Below are 24,130 nucleotides of genomic sequence, written 5' to 3' on the forward strand. Positions count from 1 at the left end.
CCTCAAACCCGCCAAGGCAAGCGCTATGTGCTCACAATGGTAGGAGCCACCACTGGGTGGCTGGAGACCTACCCTGTGCCTCACGCTACTGCCCGGAACACCATCCTGGGCCTGGAAAAGCAAGTCCTTTGGAGGCATGGCACCCCTGAGAGAATCGAGTCTGACAATGGGACTCATTTCAAGAACAGCCTTATAAACACCTGGGCTAGAGAACATGGCATAGAGTGGGTGTACCACATCCCTTACCATGCACCAGCAGCTGGGAAGGTTGAGCGGTGTAATGGACTGCTTAAAACCACCTTGAAGGCACTGGGTGGGGGGACTTTCAAAAACTGGGAGATGCATTTAGCAAGAGCCACCTGGTTAGTTAACACTCGAGGTTCCACCAGCCGAGCAGGCCCTGCCCAATCTGAACCCCTACAAACAACAGACGGGGATAAGGTTCCAGTGGTGCACATGAGAGGTATGCTTGGAAAAACTGTTTGGGTAAAGTCTGCCTTGAGCAAAGACAAACCCATCCGTGGGGTTGTTTTTGCTCAGGGACCAGGTTGCACCTGGTGGGTGATGCAAAAGGATGGAGAGACCCGATGCTTACCTCAAGGGGACCTTGTTTTAGGGTGAACTACCCATGGCTCTGTACTTGTATCAGTATCAGCATGTATATTTGTATATAATTTGGGTAATGCATAGATTTATATGGTTAAAAAAGTTAAGTTTCATGTAACATGTTAGTATGGGAAAAAATTCGGGGTGGATAATGTTGGGGTTTTAGTTTAGTCTGGTTTTTTTTCCTGTTAAAGGAATTTTCTCCCATATGCATGTTGCTAGGGGACAAATAGCTGTACTTAAGAAAGACAAAAGGGGAGTGGGGCGGGCCTGGCTACTCCTTTGTCTACACCTGGGTGTGGGGTCAGTTCGCTCTGAGCGTCCGGAGAGAGAAACTGCAGAGAAAGGAGCTGCTGCTTCTTTCTTTTTGGCCGTTCTTTCTTCCTGCTGGAAACAACGCCGGGACCCCAAAAGCCGCTTTCCCTGCCCTGCTGGAGACCGGGCTGTGGCTGCCCTGCCCCGCTGCTGTTTTGAGCTTCCGCTACGCTGTAGCCCTGCTCGCCCTGCCTGCCTGGGCCTCCGTGGGGTTCTCCCATCTGGATACATCTCGTCTGCCACCCGGGATTTGCGTCCGTCCCTGCCGTTTCAGCCTGCTGTTCCTGAGAGTCCGGGATCGGCTGCCCAGGGGTTTGTGAAGCCTTTGTTCCATCCCTCCCGGGATCCCGGGGCACCGGTGCCGCGTGCTCCCCGAGCTCGCTCCGGAGTGCCCCCTGCAGCCGCGGGGGAACCATCGCACCTGCCCTGCTCACCGGGAGCCGCCAGCGCCCCTGCCGGCTGCGAGCGGAACTGCACCCGAGGGGAAAGGGCCTGACAGCCGAGAAGGCTGGGACTGAGTTTGTGATTGCTGTTACTGCCATAGTTGTTGTTGTTTTGTTTGACTGGTTATATACATATATAGAGAGAGAGTAAAGAACTGTTATTCCTATTTCCCACATCTTTGCCTAAAGGCCCTTGATTTCAAAATATAATAACTTGGAGGGAAAAGGGGTTATATCTGCCACTTCAAGGGGGGCCTCTGCCTTCCTTAGCAGACACCTGTCTTTCAAAACCGAGACACCTGCTTAGGTGTGCTCTATAAACTAGCTTTTTCCTACCTCAGAAATGTAACCCTAACACATAAGAACTGATTGTGTGCAAAAGGTACCTTTGATCTCTTCCCAGGTACCATGCCTATAGTTGCAGTGGCACAAATCTCAGTTCAGAGCTATCTGGCGATTATGCACATGCAGCTGCAGTCCCTCAGATGGCTTCATAGTACAGTACAAGAGCACACATTCTTCTAGCCCCAAGGCACAGGATAATGCACACAGCTGACCGTGTGGCAGAAGGAGTAGAGGCAGGGACTCAGGAGAAGCAGGGAGGGATGCCTGGGGAAGACAGCAACGAGGAAAGCCTACTATGCTGAGGCACTGCATGTGCCCTTTGCTCCTTTGGCTGCTTCTGATGGATTCAGGAAAACTGTAATTGTAGGGTTTGGCTCTGCACCATCTCTCAAAGCCTTTATCCAGGGATGAAGTGAATGCTACAGTCTCTCTTAGTCCTCCAAGCAGTCTTTTGGAAAGCTGGGGTCTAAAATAACTGAAAACTTTTAATCATAATCATCAACTTCTTGGACTAGATTTAGAAAATCCACAGTCAACCCATCCTCTTCCTTCATCTCCTATTCACTGAGAAGGTTTCCTTTGGCCAGCCTTCTTGTTAAGGCCACAACCAAATAGTAGTTGATGGTAGATTTTATTACTAACATAAACAAATAGCAGGTTATTTTGTTATTGTCCCAAGCTTCAAAGCTGGAGCTGGTCTTTGCATCAGTAGGCTCTACCAGTACTGACATGCAATTGGAATACAAAGAGGATGTCAATAATATAAAACATATGTTGCTTATGCAGATCATTCAGCATCACTTCAGTGTTCTCTGCAAAGCACCTCAGCCTGTTCATCCTCCAGCAGCCTCAGCCAAAATAACTCAAGAGCTACACGTTCTTTGAGCCACTGCATAGCGGCACAGGATGCACACCCTGGAGAAGGATGTTGACACAAGCAGCAGACACCAGTAGGATTATATGCCAGCATTGCTGTCTGAAACTCAGTGCAGAAAGGTCTTCTCTGGGCAGAGCAAGAAAGATTTAGTGAATATAAAAGCACATCAAAAGCAAATAAGGAATTTTTATTGTCATTTATTGTCATTTTCTCCCACACCATTTTATTGGTTTTGTGCTCATAAAAACATTAGCTGATTAACTCACTATCAGAATGGCAAAGCTGCTAACCAGAAGCTGCGTGCAAAACCAGATACATGCAGTGCCTTGATAGCGGTAGGGTGAGATTTTTCTTTTCCTGCTTCCTTACTTTTAAAGCCTGGCCAATATAACTCTTTTCTGTCATCTTAACATTTGTTACTATTCCCATATGTACAGATTGAAACATCTGCAAGTTTTAAAAATTAATATAAAGTTCCGTAATTGTGTAAGCCTTGCTCGTTTTAATGGCCCTGAACGAGCAGCTTTGATGCAAGCGAGACGCAGTCAGCAGATGAAGTGCTCTGCTTGTACCGAGCAAGCTGCTCCAGTGGGGCAGGATGTCCGTGTAGTCGGTGCTCGTGTGGGGATGATCACAGTGTAGGATTGTGCTGTGGAGGAACACAGGGTGGGCTTGAGTTGCTGGCACACAGAAATTCAGTAAGTTACCAGTAAGTGCAATCTTGGGTGCCAAATTGCAAAGCAGTCACATTTGGTAGAGCTCATTTCTGTCACCCCCCCGTCCATGGAGATCCAGCATAAAGCTGTGAGGTTGCATTTTGTCCATTTCAAAACCACACTGTACATGGACATGTACTGGACTTTTCACAGATCTTACTGAAAGCCATAAAATGACTTAGTCATTACCTACTCAGATATGTTGGAAGTATGGTTCAGTATTTCCAGGTTTACTGAAATAATGGTCCCTTGTTTGTTTTTCTAGTGGCAGGCAAAGTAGAAACAGAGCTGTGAACAATAACATAAACCTTGCTGTTACCAAGCACTTGGCAAGGAGTTTTAGGAATGCTTTACTTTTCCTATGTGTATATAAAGCCTTAGAGAACTCTCTGATTGTGGCATATTTCAGCATAAAGGAAGCAGAAATAAAATCAGGCCCTATAATTCATGTGTTCAGTAATGGAGGACCGAAGCAGGAAGAGACAGGTGCTTTTCTGAAAAGAATGAAAGATCTGAGCAGCTGATTCATGGTGAAGTAATATGCTTTTAGCTGAGAACGTTTATTGTAGCTGAACCTCATGCCATCCCTCAAGCCAATATCTTAGATGAATCAGCAACTTGCGAGCTTTATCTCAGCTGTACCAATAGAGTTTATAATATTGTTCTGTCAGTGCTATTTATACATCATCACATGGCTGACTACTCCAGGCTGTGCTTTTTTTACACAGCCTTGGATGATGTCACTGTGGAGTAGGCAATTGTACTGAACAAAGGCTTTCTTCAGAGCAGCAACAATTAAAGCTGATGGCAGAGTACAACACCGGAGCCATGGAAATACAGAATCAAGCTCCCCAGTTTTAAGGTAGCTCTAGACAGGGCTTTCAGTCCTTCAGTAACTGGTCCCACTGGGAAATTACTTGAAGTGGTGTCCTACAGCTGTCAGTGCCCACCTGGCCTTGGAAATGTGTAGGGAGCAGTGTGGTCTGAAGCCTGGGGCTGCCAGGCACAGAGCACTCACTAACCATGTAATTATTTGGGGGGTTGGGGAAGAAAGAAAGCTCCTCCAAGAAGGAAGATCTGTGGATCCATTCTGCATCAGTCATTGACTAAGAGAAACAGAGTCAGCCTGGAAGCCTGCAGCCGTGCCATGTCCCCTAAAAGCCAGGGGACTGATGGCCACTGTAGTATGAGGCAGTGAAAGGATCTACAAATGATTTGTAAAGGAAGAATTCAGCATCCTCAGTTGATTGCCCTTTCATTTGTGATGTTCCAGTGAGCCTGAAATTCTTCACTCTATCCCTATTCCCCAGTGCATCACGTGCATTTTCAGCTGTTTATCATCATTCCATAAGGCCAGCAACATGTCAACATCAACAGCTGTGTTCTTCTCATCTGCTACTTGTACGGGAGCTCTCGGAGTTTAACCACCGACACTGTCGATCAGCGCTGTTCAGACATGGCGGCTGTAACTCTTCCCTAGAAGCTGCTTCTCAGGAGCTCCCTCCCTATGACCTGCAGCCAAGCCGTGACAAGCACGTCACTGGGTCACAGGTGGAGGCAAGGAAAAGAGAGTGTTACCCCCCGCCCCTGCCTGTGCTTTGCAGAATGACTGCAGTAACTAAGTGGTTTATTTCAGAAGTACTTATAAGTTGGACACAATTACTGGCTACCTCAGAGACAGAGCTGGGACATGCTTATGCTGTAGGTTCTGACCTCTCTTGCTTTGCAGACCTCTCTCTCCATTTTCCAATGGAGGTTCAGACTCAGGTGTGGAAAACTACTGTCAACAAGGTTGGTTTTTCCCCATTAGGTCTCACAGACTCTCCAAGTACTTTCCACAGACCCTCAGGGACCTGCATCTCCAGGCAGGAGAGCACTGGCCTAGTCCTAGGGACTGGTCCATTTGCCTTTTTGCAGTTACAATGGTCACCCCTCACTAGGGATTTGCCCTTCCCAGAATTCTAACATTTTAAAATCCCCCCCTTAAAATGACTTCTTTCCAAAGCCTCCTTCCAAAGTTTGGCTCTGTGCAAAACATGCCAGCATCTGATAAAGGCTCAAAACAGAAGCAGAATGGCATAAATAGAAATTAAGTAAATTAGGAAGAGATGCCAAAGCAGCAAAACCCTAACAATAGCTGTGGCTGCATGTGCATGTGCCGTGCAGCTTCCAGCCCCTGCCAGAGTGCCAGGCTGCCCCTCACTATTCCTGGGAACATATGTATCCACTGTGTCACTGGCACTGCCTGCTCAGCCTTGGACCGCATCTTCTCGCAGACTCTTTAGAAAGCTGGGGTTTGTGCAGAGAGTTGGTGCCAGAGCCCCAGCCAAGCCAGCAGCAGCCTCTCTGTGGCTGGATAATTTTTCCTCACTTGGTAAACTGCGCTTGTGCCATCTGGTCAATGCAAACACAGCCTTATCCTCTATCCAGCCACATTTTGTGGAAATTGTGGTTTACCTGCGTCGTCAGCTCAGCCATGATACTATATGGTTTATTTCCCTCATGAACCAGAGGAAACCTGGGCCAGATTCCCAGCTGGTAAAAAACAACATGACTAAGGTGAAGTAATTTTGGACCACCTGATGCTCTTCATTAATGGCCAGGGCTGGAAAGGTGGAGCACATCTTTTGCTACTTACTCATTATTGATGGTGTTTTTCCATAAGACCATTGACCACAAGTGAACAGGAGATAAATATGTGAGAGCTGTTCTCCTAAGCAGCATAACAACAGTGGGTTCCAGGCTGAGGTCTTTGCAGAAATGGCTGTGTGTGGTGCTGGCTCTGCTCAGGTAGCCTTGAGTCCCTCGGCTGGGCTCCTGCCACTCTATGCTTTCCCACAGAGCACAGCTTGCAGCTTGGTCCCCCAGAGCTGTGCTGGAGATACCCTAACCCAGCCTTATGTTGGTCTTGGTTTTGATCCCTGGTCTCTTTATTCCACAGATTAGGACATTCTTAGTTTGAAAATACAGGCAAAGTTTTAGAAAACTTTTGGAATGAGAAGAAAATGTGGAGCCAGTTGAGAAGGGATGTAATAACATGTCACTCTTGGGTTGCTCTGCCTATGCATATGTTTTTGGCCTTGCTGTATATCTAACTCTGGGGACCTGTGCTTTTGAGGGAGGAAACCTAGAAAGAGATATTTAACAGGTCTTGTGCTGAATCTTTCTTGCCTTTTGCTGAATCCTGATGCCCTTCCTTGCCAGCTTGGCTTGCTGGTCTGTAGGAGGGGAGGTTCTGGGGCAAGGGAGAGATAAAATTTGCACTTCTGCGAAGAGCTGTTGGTCTGAAGCTCACAGGAACTCCCAAGTGTGAGCACAGTCAAACTGGAGTTGTTCTTCTGTACCACAAAACAAATGGTGAAGCTCTAGTGCAATGATCTGACCCACTGCTTTTCTGATCCCGTATCCATCCTTCCTTCCTTCCTTCCTTCCTTCCTTCCTTCCTTCCTTCCGAATTCCTTCCTTCCTTCCGAATTCCTTCCTTCCTTCCTTCCGAATTCCTTCCTTCCTTCCTTCCTTCCGAATTCCTCCCTTCCTTCCTCTCCCTTCCTTCCTCTCCCTTCCCCTCCCCCCCCCCCAGTGTCCCCTGCTTCCAGCCCTGGCCACTCCCTCGGGCTCTCCCTATTGGTTCCTGTACCCCAACCCCGCCCCTGAGCCCCTGACAGAACCCCCCTGCACCCAGCTCATGAGGTCTCTCTGCCTCTCAGGGTCATCGGGACAAGATGTGATTAAAGTCTTCTTAAGCCCTCATAGGAGACCCTTCTCTTCCTCCTTTGCCATCGCTGGTTGTAAGGCTGATAGCTGACCAGAGCAAAACCATGGGGCCATCTGAAATGGACTATGGAGGGCGAAATGGTTGCACTGCCCTAAGCAGCCCCGCTGAGCTCTCAGGAAAGCTGCAGCCTGCTAAACTAAATCTAGTGATTACAACACTCTAGAGTGGTGGTTTAGAGAAAGGTAACATCTCCTGTCAGACCAGCTGACATGCTCAGGCGAAAGGGGATGAGGTTTTGGGCACATAGGTCTGAAGGAGTGCACTGAATGAATGGGCCTGGAGTAAGGGAGGCAAAAATAGAACCAGCCATCTGTCAGTGCACTCCAGGATGGCTAATTGGGAAGCCTCAGTGCTCAGCTGCTGAATGTCCTGCCTGGTTTCCTCACAGAATAGAGGTGGCCGTAGCAATCTCTCCTTGCGGGCTGGGCACAGCTCAGATCGATGGGGCGTCTGGGTGAGCTCCCCCAGTGCAGATCTACAGCACCTGGGGCTCTGTCCTGTGTGCCAGAGGCATCTCTATCCTGAGGATCACCATCTTCCTGTGGTCAGGCGATAGGAGAAGTCCTCATGGCAGAAAAGGTAGGGAAGGACTTGAGGCAGGCTCCTATCTGTTGTCTCCTCCTGCATGGGCAGGAGAATTTCCTTCACAGCGAACAGCCCAGCTGCAAGGGCTGGAACAGCCAGGAGGCAGCCCAGCTGGGGCTGTTGCATTTATCCGGAGGAGATCCTAAAATTACTTTGAGATGTTACCTCTGCAAATGGTAGTCGAACATTATAAATATATATGTTGCATGTGTATGTAATGATTGATTTCATAGTCACCACACAAGTTGGAAACATTGCTAATGTGATGCTTATAGGCAGGAGTTAGTCCAAATTAAAGGCAGGAAATTCCAAGGTATTGTTCTTATGGAAGCTGTGACAGCTGAATTATATGGGCTTGTTGAGGAACTAAAGATAACCTCATTCAGAGTAGATAAAAGCATTATGTATGAGCAAGGAAACTGAATTACAATTGCAGTGGGAGCCATAAGTCTGAATATCTTGACTGTTGTGTGCAGTAAATGGAAACTCCACCGTGCTGTTATATTAATTTGGTACTTTTTATTTAGGGACAAATCTTCAAATTCTTTATCTTAAAACTCCAATGAAGGCAATGGAGAGTTTCAAATACAGAAAGATTCAGACATGGGGATTCAATGCCTGGTTCATAAAAGTAGGATGAACTTCCATCTTGATTGTTTCTGCTGTCATGATTTGGTGGTGGGTGTAACTGTGGGAAGCATCCTGCGTTGCCTTCAGACTCACGAGGAGGAGATTGTAGAAAGTAAACAAATACTGGAATTCATTTCCTGCTGATCACAGATTTTTTTGGAACAAAAACCATGGTGGGATCTTGGAGAACAGAAGCCTGATCTGGTAATATCCCTGGCACCCCTCAAGGCCCCAGTACCCCTTTCCCACCACAGCACGTGTCCGCTGACCAGCAGGGGCACTGACAGGCTGTGTCCCGCTGCCCACAGCTCTCCCTTGGGATGAGCACTGGGGTGAAGGACCAATGTACCTGGCTGCCATCAGCCATGTGCCTGCACTCTTGCAGCTGCCAGGCAGTGGGCTTGGCAGGAGATCTCGGGGAGCCCTTTGGGCTGAGGAGAGCATCCTCAGTCGAGTTCACTGCTGCCTTTGTTTGGGGAGCACTGAAAGATGCCCTGGGGTTCTGTACCTGCTGTCCTTGATCAGTGCCCATCCCAAGGGAGCATCCTGGCAGACACTAACCTTTGCTCCAGGCAGGCGTAAGGAAAGCACACCTCTGCTGGCAGGTCTGGGAGGGGATGCTCTCCATTTAGCATCAAGCTGAAATTTTACAAGATGAAAATCTGATAAAAACCCCCATATTTTCAGTTGGCCTTTCTTCATCCAGTATTTGTAACCTGGCATCTGTGTGCAGGCTGCACTTCTGAGACCCAGTGGAGCAGCTTTTTGGAGATGGGTCGGGGCTGCACTGGGTCTCTGCCCCAGATCTGGCAGACAACAGTGGCTGAGTTTTCCAGAGTGGCTATCAGAGATTTTCTGTAATTTTATTGCAACATCTCTACCTTGCCACTAGTTTTCCTGCTCTGAGACAGTAATTGGTCTAGGTTTTGTTGCCACAACATTACACACCTAGAATTTGAGACATTTTGCTTCTGCTTTGCTTTGTTTTAATCAGACTTGCTTGAAATGTCAAATGAGAAAAGCAGCAAGACTGTAGAAATCTCAGCCATAGACTGCGAGGCAGTAACTGCATACAGAGCTTGGCAGGAGGCACTGGGACTACCTGAGAGCTCTAATTGCCTCCTATAAATATCAAATATCAGTATGTGTAGAGAAGGTGAGTGCAGAGGACAGAAAATAGTTTTACTGTATGCTGTAGTATGATTCATGCTTTTAAGATCAAGATTAAAAGTCTCCATTAGGTTCCAGAGTATGATTTTATTTTCATTTACATCAAAGGATTTAAGAGCCTTCAAACCCCAGCATTTTTAAAAATAACTTTTAAGCATACTGTCTGGCAATGTGAGTCCCAGTTAGCACAGAAGAAGCCAGGCTCTCCTCATATAAAGCAAATAACTGAAAAATCGGAATTAAAGAAATACCTTGTCCTCAATTTAACTCTGACAGCTTGTATTGTATTTTGTGTCAGGAAAAAGACTTTATGAAATGTGGGCCCTTGTAGACAGGACATAGCCCAGGGTGATTAGCCCTACAGATCAGCAGAAACCATGCACCATAAAAGCTTCTGCTTTTATGCAAGGTTCAGAGCCTTAATTTGAATTTTTGGGCTTGTTTGTATTTCAAAAGCAACAGCTACTGAATTGCATCTTGAAAATCATATTTCAGGGCAAGTATCCTCAAAACACAGCCCAGGTTTGATCAAAAGGTTCTCAAGTCTGCAAACCTTTTGACAAACCCAATGAATGTTTACACTTTCTAAGTAAACTCCAAACCATGGGCTGGCATGTCACGATGGAGTTTTTTTAGATTTTCTCTCTCTTCCCCCACCCCCCAGTTCTTGCAAAAATCCAGTCTGTCCTCTGGAACTGGACTTTCAAGATGGGCATTTTAATATTTTTATGGATAAACACATGAGCAGGCACAATAAATGAATATCTACATGCACGCAAAATATTGAGCTGTTATTTGTAAAATGCTAAATAAAAACCACTTTTGTGTTTTGCCTTTATTTAGTGTCCATTCCTGTGGATCAGACTGCACAGTGTTCACTTCTCCAAACCACTAAGATAATCCTTACCACACATAGAAATAGATTTTAATTACAGAGCAATAAATACTGTATCTCTTTTTTGCTGCGTGCATTTTTCTATCAGCAGACAAAAGCTGACATTTATTTTACTGATAGCCCTATATTTCCCCTCCCGCTACCACCGCAGCAGAATTTCCCTTGCCTAAGGAAATTGAGAGGATCAGAGCACATCTGATGTTCCATTAATTTAAAACGGCTGCCAGGACTTGCATATTGTAGCAGCTTTAAAGTGATTGAATTTGGATTATTTCAAACTCTGGAAAGTCCTGCCTTGCCTGACTGAGGTGTCTCGAGTGACAAAATAAAATACGAATATGCCTCATCTGTACGTCCTCATCCTCGCACGCAGCATTGCAACAAGCACGGTAGAAGCCATGGAAAGAACAGCCCTAATTTTTTCCCCTTCTCTTCTAATTTTTTTTTTTTTTTTAATTTTGGTAGCAGGCCCCTTTTTTAAGCTGTAGCCCAGCTAAGTGGAGACACCTGGTGTTTGCTGCAGCAAGTTCACTAAAAATATGTGAAAGGGGAGGAGGAGAGTGGGGGTGTCCGGGGTGCCCTGCCTGGGGCACAGCCAAAAAAATTCCTCTCCCCTGGCAAGGGCTCCTCCTGTGAATATAGCCGTGCCCTGACCACAGATGGGCTGCTACAGCTCAGCTCTGCGTGTCCTGGGGGGATACTTCGCCCTGTCAGGTGTTAAATAAAACACCAGCTTTTGGGCAATATCTGTTTTGTAATGCTTAGTGAGTAGCTTATGCAGCGTAATTCCAAAAGCAGAAAAAGTTTATGCACGGCCAAAGGAATATTAAAGTTTCACTACAAAAGAAATATTGTGGCTGCCAAGGCCTGATTACTCATAAACCCCACAGCATTATCACCATCCATCACTGCCGAGCTTTAATGACCAAACTAAAAGGAGAGACATCAAAGCGGGGGGGTGGTGTCGTTGTCGTTTCTCAAGAGTAAGATTCCCTAAATATAGGACCAATAGTAGAGCTTGACATATTTTTTGACCAAAAAACTTGAAAAATCATTTGAATGAATCACAAAACATATGTTATGTTTTGCTGTAAAAGCCATGAAGTTTGTGCAGTGCGCTATTATGGTGACTGCTTGGCTTTTCATGCATTCCTAAATTACCATGTAATCTAAAACCTTGTTTTCAGCTGCTCTATATTGGAAAGTCCCTTGCAATAATCAGGATGATTACAGGCTAGTGGAGAGAACAAAACTTGTTTGTATTGTTGCAAATAGAAATGTAGTTTATCAGAAATTTTACCTTTCTAGGGAAAAATAAAAATAATAATAATAAACTTTCTTTTTTCCCTGGCTGGAAATATTTTAAGCATGGGATTAATTTTGGCCACTCTACAACTTAAAAACACATGGATACTTGGTATAAAAATATGTTTCTTTCCTGTAGGGACTTGACTCTAATTGGTGTGCCAAAACTATCTCACAGAGATTTCATTGTCTTATCTACTTACATCATCTTAATGCGATTTTATTTTACTTTGTCAAAGTCATATTAATGTAAATGTGTTCTTGATAGCAAACAGAGTTCTTTTTTATGCTAAACAGGATTCAGCTGACACTAATAAAACAGCTTGCAATCCATTAGACTATAACTGTAATATAGTTATTTTGTTTCCCAAATAAAGACCGTGTCAGAAAGCTGTATAAGGATTTTTGTCTTGTTTTTCCACAATAATTGCTTGGGTGGGGTTACATTCTGATCTTTAAATGAATAGTATCGCTTGGAACAAACACTTCATATATCTTTTATCTTTCTCTTGCAATACAGTTCTGAGTTTTCTTTGAAAATGCAAAGCTACTTTTCCAGATAAGTCATCAAAATGTTTCCAAAGTATTTTAACTGCCAGATTAACTATATCTTGAATACAAAGATAGATGGCTTACATTCTTTATGCAGAAATCCTGCCAATGCATAGCAACTAGCAACAAATTAATTTCTTTTGCAACAGTGGGAAGGAAATAAAAAAAAGAAACCCTTCTTTGCTATGCAAAGCTCAAAAAGGTAAATAGATATTTAAAAAGAAAATAAGGTTACTCGTTCTGAAAGGGTAATCTGTAAGCAAAGAACAGAGGATTAAACATACATTTGCTCTCTTTATGGAATCTGTGTTCCAGCCTTCTCTTAATGTATTCAGCTAATTAAGGACTGCGGTGACCCTGTGGCAGATTCTGAAATCTAGGAATGTCTATTTTTTTATTTTATTTTATTTTTATTTCTTTTAATGCTGCCTCCCCCACAGAGCCTAATACAATCTGTTTCAGGTCAAAGTCTGTTTATGTCAGCAATGTTCATACTACGCAACTAAAATGTTTTAGTGCATTTATCAACTGAAAATATTGCAAACATTTCATTTCCTTTGATACAGACACAAAAAACCCTCTGCCTTCATTGCAAATTCTTGTTCATATGAATCACTCTGAGTAATATTTGCTTTAACTTTCGTGTGGTTCTACAAACAGCCTTTATATGGCTGGACTTCAAAGCTGGTAGAAATAAAGGTTAGAAATGTGATAGGAGTAATCTATTATTAGGCATGAAACATTAAACCACTTTTAGTTATAAGCCTTAAAACCTGAATAATATAGATTTTAACTTGCTGCATATTTATTGTGTTTTCAGTTACTTAAGTCATTTAGCATGGAGGGACTGTTTGGAAGAGAAATATTTTCCATAGGAACACAGACCACAATTGGGTTTAATTTTTCCTAATATTTAATTTAGAAAAACTGCAATATTGTAACAGACGTCTCATATGTCAAAGCTGAAATACTCTGCTTGGTTTTCCTTGCAGTGTAAAATTAATCTCTTACCAGCATGCTGACCTGAAAGGCAGGTTTTAGTGGAACTGGCATGGGGTGACGGGAGGGGTGTGGGAAGGGAAGATAAAATCTCCTTCAAATAGCAGGGAAGGGGAAAAAATTAACACAGAGGAATGTCACAGAGTCTGCCATCGACATCCAATGACATGAGCTGATCCAAAGGTGTGTATGTGAGGGGTTTCTTTGACCAGTGTGCCCCACACCATTCATGGTGCATCCCTGTCACCCCACAGTGGTTTGTGGGGTGTCAGATCTGCAGGGGGATATTGCTGGGGAGGGATGTGCCCATGAGCTCTTGTCTTCGCCCCGTCCCTCCCCTTGATGAATTCATGTGCTCGTGGTCCAAGAGGAGCTGGACAGGGAGGTTGTCATGGCTTTGGGAGACTTCAGCCTGTGCAGCCAATGGAGGCTCAACAGTGTTGGTAACGTCTTGTTCTTGGTTAGGTTTGTGTACTAACACAGCAGCATAAAAATAAGCTGAAAACATGTAACAGTTCAAGCCAAACAGGTCAGCCAGAAATAAACCACCATTTGAAATCCAGAATTTTAAATCTTCATGAGCCTGGGAAAGAACAGACAGGCAATCCTGTTCCCACCACTACCAGTGGGAATTTTACCATTGACAACATGAGACACATTGGCTTTTTCTAAAAATCTGATTTTGTTTCCTTAGGTCCAGCTCTGCCAGCTTGCCATGGCTGCTGGCTGCTCTGCACAGGTGGGACGAGGGGATCTGCTTGCCCTTTCCTGGTAGGCTCAGCAACAGCACGGGGACATCAGCCACCTCTGGTTACATCGTCAGGGAGACCTCAGCAACGTGAAAAAGGAACCCATTGCATCATGAGGAGTGGGTGATATCCAGATTTACAGCATGTGAGTGGGGCAGGTGGCATCTCTGAGCTGCCCTGCTCTCCCCTCAGTGTCACAGGGGTTTGAGGGATTTGGTGGCTTCCCTTGCAGCTGCCTGCAGGGCAGGCACAGGGGCAGAGCCCAGGTCCCACCTGCGCCAGCTCTGAATGAGGCAGGGGTCTTGGGACCTTTAGACCAACCGAGCAAAGTTGTGAAATGTGTGAAACTGGAGAAGCCAAGTGAGACCCCTCCGGCGTGGAGTGGGGAACAACTCACTCAGCGTCAGGGAGTGGAAAACTCTCACTGTTTATATTTTGTCAGTGGAAGAAAGGGTCACACCCATCCATCTCATTAGTATGAAAAGGCATTGACAACACCATAGTCCCCACCTTTCCTTCTCTCATGCTTCTCCAGAGCACCTGGTCCTGTGCCAGAGGGTTTAATAGGTTACCCTGCAAAGCCTGGGACTGCGGTGCCATGCAAGGTTGCACATTCCCGGGAAGTGTATATGCACAGAGCTGTAACAGATGCAGACTAAGGAGCGATGGCCCTGGCTGGCAGGGCAAGAGGTGTTAATATTGCTGGGGAAGGTGAAAACATAATTGAAACCGTTTATTTTGGGGGGCATGCAGGACACAATGAGGCAATAGCTTCTGAGCAACAAATACCTGTAATTTGCCTATCCTGGTCTTACAGACTTTTAATTTGCTCTACAAATTTGGCTAGTTGGAGAATGCATAAACACCCAGAGCTGTATACGGCAACCTATTAAACATTAACTTACTGTCGACTTAAAAAAAACCCCACTCGTGATATTAAAAACATAAGGGGAAAGAGATGCCAAGCTAGTGAATGAAGCCAGCTGACTGCTGAGAAGAGGCTATGGGGTTTGCTCCATAGCTTTGCTGTTTTCAGTAATCTGACTCACCGAGATATTTTTAGACACAGTAACAACTTCCATTGTTAAGTAATTTTTCATTTGAATTTTTCTCAAATTATGCTGTCCTCTTGGCCTGCAAATCCCTTTCTTCAGCAAGGCAGTGCTGCTCTCCACACCCCAAGGAGGAAAGGGAACTGTGGAGGACTCTGATGATTTGGACCACATGGTGGAACAAGATAGATCTCAGCGTCAGGTTGGCAGGATATTTCCCTTTCTTCAAAGGTCTCCAAACCCAGCAAGATTTTCTTTGATACCTCTCCAAAGGGATTTATCAGCATTGGGGCATACATTTGTTTAGATTGTTCCTGTAGGGTGGGACTTTCAAAGGAGCAAAAGGATGCCAAGTGCCAAATTCTCACCAAGTTCTCCGTAAAGATTTCCTTAACTTCCTTTGAAAATGCTAGCTGTGCTCCCTATTGCTCTATGCATCCCTGCTGGAAAGGTGCCCAATGGTACCCTCACAATGTGGGCACAAGGGATACAGGAAAGATTGTGACATTTTAAAAGACAGGAGGAAGAACTGGCCTGAGAGAGAGGAAATGCATGAAAACGTGGAGGTTGGGGAGGAAACAAAGAGGGAAATGGAGACCAAATTCCCTAGACCCATCATTGTTTGGTATTTTTTTTATTCATCCTCTCTGCTTATTATTTCTCTCAGGTTTTCCCTGATGTGTTTTAGTTAAAACAAGAGATGAGCATGTATTGAGAGCATGGGCAGAACTCAGGCCCTGCAACCAACTTGTGCTTGTGCTCTGGGCTTGAGGCAGTTGGAACAGATGCAGGTGACCTGACGGCGCCAGGCGTTAGTCTGGTCCCCCGCAGGGCTCCCATGGGAAAAGCAGAGGCTGTGCCCTAGGACAGGGCCAGAGGGAAGTTAGAGGTTTGGCACCTGGTTGTCTTATGTACTTTTCATGAAGCAGGGGCTAAGTCCTCCCTGATGGTAATGCACTGCCTCAGAAGTAAGCGGGAGATCTACAGGGAGCTGCATAGAGACATTCAGGCCAGTAGCTCCTGAATAACAAATGCACTGATGTCCAGGCGAGGACTGCCAGAGCAATTTGTTCTCCTGCCCCGGGGAAAGGGCCTGATGGGGGCTGTTTGGAGAGGATGTGAGAGAAGGAATTTTTATTTTACAAGTAAAGAGATACAGAGGCTCTTTCTGATCTGTTATAGGTGTGTTAATGATTTGTGAGCTGCAGCAGGGCTTGTGGTCCTCTGGTTATTTTGCAGACTGAGAAGATCCTTCCAAGTTCTCTAATACCATATTTGTAGTCATGTACCTGGCTGGTTTTTTAAAATGATAAGTACCTAGAGATTGCTCAGAGCCACAACACATCTTAAACCTAGTTTCTCCTTAGTGCTTGTTGGTTTCCAGATACAATTTAAGATGTTGATTTTGCCCCCAGACCCCCATGGCGTGGTGTTGCAAAGAAAAGTGGTTCTGTTAAAATTTGTCTTACATGACAAGCTAAGTAAACCTCAGCACATCCCTTCTCATCCCATGTTGATCCAAGGATTAGATGTCAGCTCCCTAATTCAGTGAGGGCGGGCACAGACCTGCTGCAGTAGCTCTGCCCGGTGCTTCTGAGGAGAGTGAGGGCAGCAGGATACTGAGGCAGAGAGGGTGCAGGGGCCCTTGAGTCTTTGTCTTTTGCAGAGAGCTGAGGAGCAGAGGGAAGAGCCTGGAGAGACTCCCAGTTTGTCACTGGGGCACTGAACAGGGCCAGCAGCCACCCTGGGAAATCCTCAAATCGCAGCCAGGAATGGTTGTTGAAAGGAGCTTTATCAGGCACTCCTGACTGTAAGTTTTGGGAAATCAGAGTTTTACTTTGATTTATTTCAAACATTCAGCTACCAAGAATAAAATAATAACCTCTCATATGTGTTTTGGAGAGCTAATAAAACGTATTTACAGGTCTGCGAAGTCCTCTGCCATGTGCAATTAAATCAGCATTGCAAATCTATCCGAACATGGTGCTCTGGCATCAGCCTCCAGATGACATGTAACATGTTTGTGGTTTGATGGCCTCCACTCAAAAGGCTGGCTACACTATTTTTATATTTAGATTTATTTTTGGAGTTTATGGTTGAAAGATTTCAGCTCTGGGCAGCCTTTCCCATGGCTTTTAGCAGCAACACTTGCAGTTGTGTTTCACGTAATTAAACAGCCAACAATACTTAATGAAGAAATAAATAACATCAATAAAGTAGTAAATAATTATATGCAGGCAAACACCAAAGACATTATCCATCAGGCAACAGCTGTGAGCATTAGTTTTGATTAATCAATAATGTTGTACAATAGGAGCAGGAATGCTGGCCAGGCCTCTGGGGGAATCACCTACGCTTTTCTAAGCAGCAAGCATTGTGATTTTAAGCAGAACTTTCAGCAGAATCTTTAATTAAATGTAACAGCCAAGAGCTCTACCAGCAGCAATGCTGCACTTCTCAAAGCCCACCGAGCAGCTGGAGTTTAACCAAGACCCATTTAAGGAATTGTCTGTAGCTGGGAAGGTTTCTTGGTACGTCTGTGTTTGGGGATGCCAGTAGGGTACCACGTCCATCGGTGAAGGCACTGTTGGGCCAAGGGTGCTTGGGGGAGGTTTGGTGACCTCCCGGCAAGGGGCCAGCAGTGCCTGGCTTGTGCCACCTGGGAAAAATGAGCTGGAGCTTTTGGCTCTGCCTGCAGCAAGGTGGCAGCAGGGCACGCCTGCCCCGCCTGCCGCTGGAGCCCACGGGGCCTCATCCCGGTCTGGGCAGCTCTCGGAGCAAGTGCCTGTGCTGTATTTTGTTTCCAAATGTAAATACGGCTGAAATTTCCCACCCATGCTGCGGCTCCTCGGGTACCTGATGTGGGCAGGTTCATGACAAAATTGGCGAAGTCTAGTTCATCTTTATCCGTACCTCCTGGAAGAGGAGCCTTAATGAAGCTTCCAGGAGAAGTGGATCTCCTCCCAGGCATACCCCTCTTCCCGAGTGCTCCTGCCTCCAGCCCACTGAATTCCATGGCACCACTGTCTGCTCAGGCAGCATCCCTGGATTGTGCTGAGAGGTTCCACTGCAATCAGCCAGCCAGAGCATGGACTTCTTCCTTTCCTTTTTATTTTTCCCCTTCTTTAATATATAAAGAGCTTTAAAAGAAGGTAAACCATTGAGAAAGGCTGATCACGGCACCAGATCCCAACTTAGACAAAAGGCACAAGGCTTTATAGCCCTTACTCCCTTAAAAGAGAAAGAGGAGAAGGGGCAGGAAGGGTTTCTGGTGTGTCAGGGACAGGTTTCCAGAGCCTGCGCTCACATCTTGATGGTTTGTTCCTCATGAAACCAATTGCTGATGACTTCTTGGCATCTGAATAAGCAACAGCACCACGTTGCTTCCACTGTGAGTCCAATGCTGGGGATACCTCCCCACCAGCAGAGACAGGAGCATGAGAAGGGAGTGAAGAGAAGGCTGTAGCTTGGCTTGACATGAACAGAATAGATGTGCAGACCCACTCCTGAAGGGTTACTTTAATTCTCTGAGATGGCAGATGCACATAGGAATTTTGCAAGCATAAGGCACATGGGTTTGTTGAGCTAAAAATGGCAAATCTCCAGAGAGGGATGGACAGGGAAAGCCCTTGGCTCTTGTTTGAGAAATGGAGGTTTGCAGAAGGCAATGGGGGGAACATCCACATGGCTTAAAAACTCAAACAGTGCCCAAAGACCAGTCTTGAAGCCTTTTTTTCCAAGCCTTATCAGCAGGAAAACCAGGAACAGAATCTCGCATGATAATTGCTGATAGTGCAACAAACCCCAGAGGGTTTCCTTACCCGCTTCTCAACATGCAGGCACTAATAAACTCCTGTGTTAACATTAATATTCCTGATAGTCTCTGTGGGCTCCTTCTCCCAAACGTGAATCTCATTAACATCTGCAAACCCAAAGCCAATTGTGGGCGTTTAAAGGTGTATCCTGTAAACTGGGGGGCTGCTGCCTGCTCACAGCCCCTCAGAGCACCTGCCAGCCAGGTATGGTAGCACTGACTGCACTTCTGGGGTCTGGTATGGCAAATGGGTACTGCCAAATCTGCACAAATCTGGTTACATCCCAGATAATGCCAAGTGAAAAAGGCTCACATTTCTCCTTCAAAATCAGCAGATATGATTATGGTCTCCTCTCTCGCTGTGAAGGATATGTAGGGTGTTCCCAGGGGCATAGAGCACACATGTGCATTTCTCTGTGGATGCTAAGGCTGATGAGGACAAATTGCCTGTGTTTCTTGCAAAATAAAATCTCAGTTTTGTGTTGTTAAATAATTAACACAGTGTAGGTAGCCTATAAAACTTGTGGCTTTTCCTTTCCCTAGAAGACTGGGAAGCATATAAATAAGCCACAGGTAAAGGCAGGGTTTGGAGTTCTTTTTTTAGTGTTGTCACATTCTTTCACAGAGTACCCCTATTGCCTTCTTCAGGAACAGTATTTATGGCAGATACTAATTTGGTCAATGTGATAAATTAAGAAATTACACATAAAGAGTAAGTTTTTGGTATGGTATGGACCTCTCTCCAGAAAAGCAGCAACTTAATAACAGATAAGATGTTGAAATGACTTCAGAATAAAGACTTATTCTAGGTCCAGTTGTAAAGTACCTTAAATACTACTTTTTCCTAACTGGAATAAGTTTTCTGCAGACCTTTTCTTCCCAAGCAGACAATACTTGACATCTTATGCACTGCATCAGATAAGACAAGTGGATGATGTTCAGGTATTTCTCTGCAGTCCTGTTATTCCTGCTTTGTTTTATTGAGATGAAGCTCTGGATTCCTAAACCTGGGAAGTGCAGAACTCATCAGGCCTCCTCCTTTCTTGCTATGCTGAGCCTGTGGTTGCCACTGACTCTGCTCAGAATGGGTTTTCCCTTGGTTTGCTGTTTTCTGGTAATTTTGGTAGGGGTGGACACACTGCTGCCAGGCGCAGTGCCCAGCAGCCAGCTCTGGCCTCCCTGTGGCTGTCACCAAGGATCACACTGTCCTCTGGTTTCACCAAAATTCAGGGCTTGGGAGTGAGCTCTTTTTGAGGACTGCAATTTTTAGATCCCTTTTTATTGCTAAGATAGGTAAAGCACCTCTCAAACTCATTATTCAAATGTGGCATATGTTTTGCTGTGACTTTTCAGTAGAACTCTTTCCAGTGATTTCCAAAATAAATGAGACTTTGCATAGTATTTTTTCCGTATTTAACATTGCCTTCCTGGCTTTGCAGCCAAGGCTTCCTTTTAAAGGCATGTGCATGAGATTATGCAATCATAGTATTCCGGATACCCAGAGCAATTAAAATAAATCAGGCTAGGTATAATGAAGATGAGCCAAAGCATCTGTTTCTCAAGAGGATTTAAAAAAAACCCACCAACACTATCATCCCCAGGGGCCTGAATCCATGGTGGTTAGACCTCAGAGATTCTTGTACTTCACAAATGTGTCCAACACTCACTTGGATAAGAAAAGGAGGAGCTGCAAAGGAGGAGAGGACTCTCTGGTATGGCAACTATCCCTGCTCCCTGCAAACAGCAGCTGGATAACCCCATGTGTTTGGCAAAGCTGGACTTGCAGATTAATTCAGTTTCCCTTCTAGTGTTTTAGTTTGATGTGTGTACCTGGATGGAGAGGAGGAGGAATGATTTCAGCATCCTCTCCAGCATTTACCATACACATCTTGTGTTTATAACCTGTAGTTATTGATGGTGGTGCCTCAGCAGGAGGTGCAGAAATGTCCATCCCCCCGATGCCAGTGAGAGGAATCACAGTGACCTTGGGACACAGGAGCAGTTGCTTATTGGGCCACTTGTCCTGCGAGACAAGAAGGAGCCTTCAGGCCATACAGTTGAGGTAGCAGGAGCTATTCTGATTTGTTTTCCCCTCCACAGCCACTTGGCACCAGATGCCAAAAGCTGTTTTCAGGCAAAACCGGGAAGGGGGCAAAGTGTGGGACAGTCCCCAGCAGCTCATCTGCTGAGCTGCCTTGCCTAGGTAGGAATGGCTCAAAGACAGCTTAGCCAAAGGTTAAATGTTGCTAAACCATACCAGATGATTGACTCATCAGTTTTGTGACATTTGTAGCTCAGGTAAAGGATGAAGACATGGGAATAACTGTAGAAGACTGCCAGCGCTTACTGGGAACAAATCTGCATGCAAAGGGAAGAGCAAATCATGGTGGTGGACACACCAGCCCTGCAGGTAGTCAGGGGACCTCAGGAATCCTTTCTTTGTGTCACTGCATCTCATCCTAGTGCTGGCAGGAAAGATCTCGACAACTGGGAGGTCAAATGTCCTTGCACAAACCAGACTGGGGAAAACAGAAAAACTCAATCCCAAAACAGGTGAGCAAGAGTTGTCATAAGCACTTAGGCATTAGGAAGGCAGTCAAAGTCAGTAAGGAGGTGGAGTCCCCTGCTTTCCTATGAGGGCAGGGCAAACAAGGCAAAATTTGAGTTTGGCTGGTGCATCCCCCTGCCTGGGAAGCCCACCTTGCCCTGACTTGCTCCCCAGCAGCACTGGCTGCTCCCTCTGAGACAACTGCTTACCATTATCTGGGGCCCACCAAATTTCTTAAAAAAAAGGAATTTTCTCAGAAAAAAAAAAGCCATGACAGCTCAGACCTGCTAAGTGGAAAGAGGTCAGCTTGTTTACTTAAACCGATTCAAATCCGGCACATTGAGAATAGCAACTTGCTTTGACCACTGACTTGGGTAAATATGGCCTGGCATTCTTACGGTGATATTTCTAGCCCCAGCTATCCCCATCATGCAGGGATATATATATATACACACACATATTTATATTTTCACTAAAAACAGTTGAGGTAAATTATTTGACAGGAGTTGGATGTGAAATGGCTGGTGTGCGTTTCCTGCGTGTCGTTCGGAAAGTGAAGCCCATCTAAAGTCCTACCAGGCAACATCCCCTTCCAAGCTTTATGATTATAAAAGACATAGTTTGGTCACATTTAGGAACATTTCCAGTGAAATTTTATTCAGGATTTGGTGAGAAGGCAGCTATTTTTAGCAGATAAATTTTTTCTGAAGCGATCCACACAGGAAAGGATAGCCAGGGATTGCTCACTGGACAGTATCAGCGTTTCAGCTTTGAAATGACAGTTCAGCCCTTGTGACATGAGATGAAATGATCTCCGTGGCCTCAGCTCCCTCTTCCTTCCGCAGCTGTCCACGCTACCACCACACGTAACAAGACATTATTTTACATAAGTAGAAGTCTGTGCTCTGAGTCAGTATACAAGTCGTACCTGATTGAATATTGCCATTTCAGAGCCACCATCTAATCACATTTTTCAGGCCGTGTGAGCAAAATAATGTTGTTATAATTACACAGAGTGTTTGTGTGTATGCGCGCATGTGTATTATATATGTATAATGACATTAGGATGATAATATAGCTGTTTCTATTAGCTCTGTGGTATTAATAAGGTATGACAGAAAGTTATTTGATACCATTTGAAATCCCACTTGCATTTTCATATTGCTCTCAGATGTAATTCAGGGACTTGATTTTTATGAGTTATGGCTCTGATGTCACTCGTGTTTTTGCGCATAATAGGTCCCACTGGAGCAAAATTCATCAGACTCAATTAACAGCCTCTGAAAAGTGTATCTTGGTTAGCAACCGATCAGGCAGAAATGGCGTGGGCTCTGTTTTAGCTGACCCATCACCCTGTGCCACTACATGAAACCAGCTTTGCAGGCAGCAGTTAGCAGCCGCTGCAGCTCAGTTACTGTGAGAGTAAAGCAATTATTTTGGGGGCTGCTCAGCTGCTGGTTCTTCCCATCCCATGGCTGCACCCCTTGTTATGGGTCTCAGAATACTCTGCAACCATCTGGGCACCCTCCTATTTTCTGCAGGTGCAGGTGATCCGTCCCACCAGTCACTATTTTATTGGTGAATATCTTGCTACTCAGTGGTGATTATTTTCCTTAAGCAGCCTGATCTGGGAGCCCTGGGGCAGTGGGGTGCTCGTTCCAGGCGAGCTGCTAGCAGTGCTATGGGGGAATTAAAAACACAGTGCCAGGGCAACAAAAAGAAATGCAAGGTAAATAAAAATAACTCCAAATGCACATATGAATGGAAGAATGGGGTTTGAAAGCTGATCTCACGTAGGGTTTTCTGCTTGGTTTGGTCACTTATTGGGGCTGGTGAATCTTTTGAAGGGAAGATAAATGCTCTGACTCCTGGTATTATTAATGCTTTGAGCTGGTGATTCGAACATGTGATCTAAAGGGCTCCCAAAGTAAGAGACTGATCCCAAAACCTGCTGAAGTGAAAATGGGGCCTCATGGCAATTTCACAGGGCTTTGCATCCCATCCTGTGTGCGGAGCAGGAGCAGGGGCTGGCATCACCCTCACAGCCCCGCTGTGACTCCATCTCTCACCCTGGGCACTCCGCATAAAACTCTTCCGTGTCTTAAAAGCCTGGAAGGGAAGAGCTCCGAGCAGAGAATCCGTGAGTGAACTGGAGCCCCCCAGCACTGCTGGCTGCCCCCCCGTGCAGGCACAGCCCCGTCACAGCGTGGGTCAGGCTGCGTTCCCTTCCAAGCACAAAGCCGGGCTTGAAGACTCCAACTGCTTCCTGTCTCCCAACATGCCTGACCACAACTATTTTTAATTGTAAGGCATGAAAATAAAGTTATTTAATAAATTAACACTTCAAATGCTTTTTGGTTCAACTTTGGCTGTTTATTAGGACCAGTCTTATTTTGGCTTCTATGCAGTCATTTCCAGCTACCACTCTGTTTGATCCCCATCTTATTTCCTTTGTAATCTACTGATCTTCTGTTGTTATCATTGCTGTGTTTTATGGTTTTGCACTACTTTATTGACTCAGTGTACTGTAGACTGCTTTTTCCCCCCCCCCCCTTTTCACTGAAAATAGTCTTTTATGAGAAGCTTAAGCAAAAGCCTGGAATGTCCAAGGAAAGCACAGAAACATTACAACATTTTGCACATTTCTTTTGGCCAGAGAAAGTTACAAAATATTCATATGAAGAAACTTATTCAGTGCCTGGAGGACAAAATCCAACTTTTGATAATATGAGGAATTTCAATTTCTGCCATAAA

At 45.3% G+C, this 24,130-nt stretch overlaps 1 protein-coding gene across 12 annotated transcripts in view; it reads left to right on the forward strand.

Annotated features, from left to right (window-relative positions):
- Positions 1–24,130, forward strand: part of CABCOCO1 (ciliary associated calcium binding coiled-coil 1) — a 273,645-nt gene extending 249,515 nt beyond the window's left edge. For 11 of the 12 annotated variants that reach the window (XM_032115957.1, XM_032115958.1, XM_032115949.1 and 8 more), the window contains 2 exons: positions 8,190–8,293; positions 13,908–24,130. The gene's annotated coding sequence lies outside the window, so the exon portion shown is untranslated. Of the gene's footprint in view, positions 1–8,189; positions 8,294–10,305; positions 12,057–13,907 lie in introns of those variants that run through there. The other variant, XM_032115950.1, reaches the window with a different exon arrangement.

This window comes from Corvus moneduloides, chromosome 8, assembly GCF_009650955.1.
Source record: "Corvus moneduloides isolate bCorMon1 chromosome 8, bCorMon1.pri, whole genome shotgun sequence".
Lineage (NCBI taxonomy): Eukaryota > Metazoa > Chordata > Aves > Passeriformes > Corvidae > Corvus > Corvus moneduloides.